This window comes from Rhopalosiphum padi, chromosome 3, assembly GCF_020882245.1.
Source record: "Rhopalosiphum padi isolate XX-2018 chromosome 3, ASM2088224v1, whole genome shotgun sequence".
Taxonomy (NCBI): Eukaryota; Metazoa; Arthropoda; class Insecta; order Hemiptera; family Aphididae; genus Rhopalosiphum; species Rhopalosiphum padi.
In genome coordinates, this window is record NC_083599.1 from 13,637,671 (window position 1) to 13,643,483 (window position 5,813).

Genomic DNA, 5,813 nt, shown 5'->3' on the forward strand with positions numbered 1-5,813 from the left:
CAACACACAACTTGCAAACACAGACTAATTTCATTTTTGTTGTAAAAAGGTAAAACCCTTATCTTGATAATTTCAAAAAGTATTTATAGATATAATACAGTTCGATAGAACTCTAATCTTAATTGTTGCATAATGATAAAGTACCTACAATTATTAGTAGATATCTGATACCTATATAAAGTAGATAGTATTGACATTAAACCACCAAACGGTCCAAACGTGCAGCAGAAACCAGAAAGCATATTGAACGAATACCAAAAATTTATTTTCAAAATCATTTTTCTATCATACCTATAGGCTATAACCTATTATTATTATTTTATAAACCTATTAATGTTAATAAAATATGTTCTTTGTATGCAGTGATTTAAAAATATGTAATATATTATTTGTTACTCAAATATATGTAAAAGTAATAAAAAAATATTTATAATTTACGCATTACGATAATGTGGGGAGATATTTAATTAGAATTATAGGTATTCTTATACCTAGTTAATATAGGTAGGTACCTACCTACCTAGTTTAAAAGAAGAATATGCATTAATAACATACCTATTATAGGTAAATCCGGGTGTTTGTAGTGATCATGAATATAAATGGTGAGTAACCACGTTTTTTAAAAAATAAATGAGTGTGAAAACACTGAAAACCATTAACCATTTACAAATTTAGTACCTAGGTATAGACATTTTTTATGGAAGTGTTTTATTTGAATAGATTTCAGAACATATTATTTAAGAGCATGTCAGCACACTATTTGCTTTCTTTCTAACCATTGTGCAACGTGCAACAGACAATTTTCGTGCAGTGGAACAAGTGTTGTATTGTTAACTTAAATATTATAGTTAATTGAGCTATTATCATATTTTAAGGTAAGAAAATGTTATTTAGAGTAAATACATCAATAAAAGCTTAGAAGCAGTGCCGTATCCAGGGGGGGGTCTTTTGGGCTTAAGCCCACCCCGAAATCTTTTATTTTAAATATAGTATGTTGTTAAATTATTTCCTATTTTCATGCCCACTCCCCGAAAACAAATCTTGGGTACGGCACTGCTTAGAAAGTCATATAATAATATTCTTATTTCTTATCTAAGTTTAATAATATCTAGTTAATTAATTTTCCGATTTACGTCATTTACGTAACGACTTATACATAACTAGTTATTAAAGTATCTATTTATTATAATTATTTAGCATTGTCTAGTAAAACTGACAATAATACTCATTATTAGGTAGGTACCTATGTTAAGTTAGAATCATGTTTAAATATTATATCTTTATTCTTTAATTGTTAATTAATTAATATGTTTATCTATTCATATTCTGAATTTCTGAATCCTCTTATTTTGGCGTGTTTAACTAAATATAAAATAATCTCATCAAAATTAGAATCTATCTAGGTACGTGTTCAGCACGAAATCCCAATGGTATATAGTTACCTAATCTTATGCTGAAAATTTTTTTTAAAAAACGTTAGTTTTAATATACATAAACAATACCTACCTCTATCCTATTCTTAATGTATACAGGGTGATTCTTTTATCAAATTAAACACTCATTATTTCAAAAAGTATTCATGATTTTGAAAATATTTTTTTACATAGTTTCAAGTTGTTGAAAAAACAACGTTTTTATTAAAAAATTATATTTTTAAATATTTTTTATCCTTATATTTTTTAAGTTTTTTACTTTTTTGAATGACAACATATAGTTTTAATTTCATATTCCAAAGCAGAATAATTTTCTGAGTATTTTGATCCATAAAATTCGAATTTAGGGAGAGTAGTTTATGAGTTATAAGTATTTAAAGCTTAGATGCACGGAGTGGAGTGGTGTGGGGTTAAAAAAGAAAAAAAGCTATAATATTATTGATATTAATATTTAATAGGTATATTATATATATTTATATTATAATATATTATTTGTACCCGTGTACTTCGTTGTTCGTACAAAATACATCCGTGTTGAATTTGGTTGCCTTTTAATGCTAACGCGTTGTGTAACGCATGTGGATAAACAATATTTTCGATTTTCTGATTTGATGTATGGATGACATTTCCGATATAGTATCAACTTCCCATCTAAGTATTTATTTGAATATACTAATTTTTAATAATAATTAATAACTTTTTTCATCCGTGTTACCTACCAAGGTAACACACAAATAAACGAAAAAAATTGTACCTGTTTATTATAAGCTGAATAATTATCCGGCGTTCCTCGTGAAATAATTGTGTGTGCAACTCCTTTTGGTTGTAACTCAATATGAAAGAAAAACCTTTTATTTAAGTTGCTCGCAATAACGGTTAATATAATTCAATTAGATATTTGCTTCTCTGTTAAATATAAAATTGGTAAATAGAAAATAAAGAGAAAGCTATAGGTACTCACTACTCATATCGAATTGAACACAAAGTTAAATAGGCGGCTTTGACCAAATATAAAATACTGGTCTAAAATTATAATGGCTATTTTATTTTTGGTGGGCACCCAATGGCTATTCTTTCATCATTATTGTTAATCAAATAATAATCGTTTCTCACGAGCCAACAAATTCATGTGTGACCGTGTGAGTAAGCGAATTTTTCCGTTTCTTGGTTGAGGTCTCTTATTTATAACCTACCAAAGTTTGTTAATTAATACTGATATAGTTGGAAATAGATTTAAAACTTACTATGCCAGAATAACTCGAATTTTCGGAATAAAAAATGAACACATTATGCCTAGGTACATTGTTATAATTAGGGCTCGGAAGTTGATGACCTTAAAAACATTAAAAAATGCAAATATTTGTTTTAAATTAATAAAAATATATATTTTTTTAATTGTACTCTATTTTACTATACAATTCTATATACATTTATCAAAGCTTACAAATAACTCAAAATATGACATAAAAATTACAAAAAGTGTCCTTTAAAATTAAATAAAATATTACAAAAAAAATAATAAAATTTAGGTATATTAATATTCACTACAACACGACAACGACGACTGTAATCGGTGAGATAAAATTTGATAAGTACTAATCTTAGTCCGTGGTAATTTCAAAGTTCTAAGTATAGTAAGTAGCTAGTAAGTAGCTAGTAAGTAGCTAGTAAGTAGCGGACAGAAGTGAACAATTGTGAAATCAGTAAAAATGATAAAAATGTGGACAAATGACCTAAAAATGTCAAAAAATGACTTAAAAAGTAATAAACACCAAAAAATACAAAAAAAAAAAATGCAAATTGCATCAACTTCGGAGTCCTAGACTTATAATGTAAGTATCTCGGTTTTATTGTGTATACTGATATTATATATGAATTCATTATAGCGTATCATCGTTAATTTTTATAATCATTATTTTAAAATTAACTAAAATAAAAAGTGTTCGGCAAGTGGGTATCGCTCTGCTGTATAGTAGATATGAACAGTCACTAATAATAGGTCACTGGTCACTAATAATAGGTCACTGGTCACTTTAATGGATGTGTTAAGTTTGAATGCAATGAAAGGTATCATTGTATACGAAAAACGATTCTGAACGGAGTGATTTGTCAGTCAAATCAGCCAATGATAATTAGTAGGATATATTATATTAATACCTATACTATTTAAATTGTATAATATTATATCGTTATTTTACGCGATTTCGTAAATACATTAAATTTCATACGCTCATAAAAATTTTTCTATATTGACGCTGTATTTTTTTTCATAGTTACTTGAAGGAAAATTTATGGATAACTTTGTATTGGGTTTTTTAACCTTGGGTATAATATTAAATCACAACAATTTTATGAATTTTCAACTTCAAAATTCCTGGCAAATTTTCGCGATTTTGATATATTTCGTAAACATTTGAACTTTAAATGTTTATAAACAAAAATGGTGACTAACAATTTTTGATTTTTTTTTTTTACTACGATAAGTACAACTTATAATAAACCTTGTATTAAATTTTAAAGATTTTTTGGAAAGCCAAATTTTTTTTTATCGGCATTTCAAGAAAAAAAATTTAGAAAAATCAAAAATTTCAATGGTTTATAAATAAATTAAAAAAATTCTAAATATTTTGAAAATTTAATCATAAATAGATAACCAAAATATAAATATTTGGTGAAAATTTCAAGTATTTACAACGATTCATTTTTGAGTTACAGCAAAATCAAAAAATCGATTTTGTCGAAAAGTGGTTATGCGTAAAAATTCCAGTTTTTCCGTTATTTTTTCAGGGGTTTTCCCGACGCTTTTGAAAACTACTGGTAATTTTGACTCCCCAAAGTACCAACTAGATGAATTTTCCTTTTCAAAGAGGGGCTGAAGTCAAAAATCAAAGCATTATTACTACTCCAAAACGCGATGACATTAGACACAAAAATAAAAAAATAAATAAAATAAAAAACACACATCATTGTAAAATCAATACATTCATCACTCCGTTCAGAATCTAAAATGTAAGTTGATAAGATATTGGCAATTCTTCTAGTCGTATTAAGTTCGACTTGGACAGTAAAAATGTTACCATTTTTTTTTTGTATTTAATTTAAATTTTATTTTCCTGGACAGATGGCGCCGCTATAATATATTATTACTGTTTTATCGTTTAATATTTCATGGACGGGAATTGGGTCTATAATACTATGTTTATAACCGACTGCTTTATAATGTGCTCTTTTATTTAAAAATATCGCAGGATGAGTGGTTTTCAAGCAGTGGTGGATTTAAGGAGGGGGCCAGAGGGGCCTGGGCCCCCCCCCATGGCCCCTAAGATGTTTAAAAATATAACTATGACATGAAACTTATAATCACAATTCACGAAAAATTCCGGTTATATTTATAAGTCATCCTTAAAAGTTGAAACTAAATAGGCTGTAGCTATACTATAAGATAAGACGTTACATGCTATAGCTGCTATAATGTAACGTCTTATCTGATCGCCTATTAGATTGACGTAAAACGACATAACTTGCAGAAAGTGTCAAATAGCTTATCTGAAATGAACAATTATTAGTAATAGCTAGGTTAATATATTGTATGATTTGGTTTAGTTTACTTTTGTCGTATTTACACGTATGAGTATCGTCTTGTCTTCGTAGTTCGTTATATCATGTCACAAAAACGTCAAAGTGAAATATTTACTTCTTTCTTTAAGAAAAAAAAAGTTGATGACAATAGTACACTTACAAATGAAAATATTTTGAATGAAACTGCTTCACAACAAGAACCAGCTGTTTACACTAATTTGTCGGAAATAAATGATACTAAAGAATATGATATAGGATTTGCAGTTGAAGAGGATTCTAATGTTAAAATACGAAAAGAGATAAGTCAACTTTATAATTATTTATGTAAAACGTGGACTCCAAATAAAAAGTATGTTTTTCCAGTAACAAAAGATAAAAATGGTCATAGTAGAAGTTTTCGTATTGAATGGATAGATAAATACAATTGGTTAGCTTATAGTCATTTAAGTAAGGGAGCTTTTTGCAAAGTGTGTGTACTTTTTGGACCAAAGGTGGGTGGAATTGGGGGACAAAGGCTTGGAATTTGTTTGCCAAACAACATTCGAGACGTTTACAATTTTGTCTATAAAACACTACTTTTAATTATATTTTTTTTTATATACAAATATTTTTAATTTTAATACTTTTTTATGTGCATACATTTATATAATACATTATACATAATTATACATTTTAAAATACTATTATACTAATACAAGTGTTTTTATAAAAATATGTACTAATGTAAAAAAAAATAATGGGCCCCCCCCAAAAAAAAATCCTAGATCCGCCACTGTTTTCAAGATTATTTGTACCTATCGA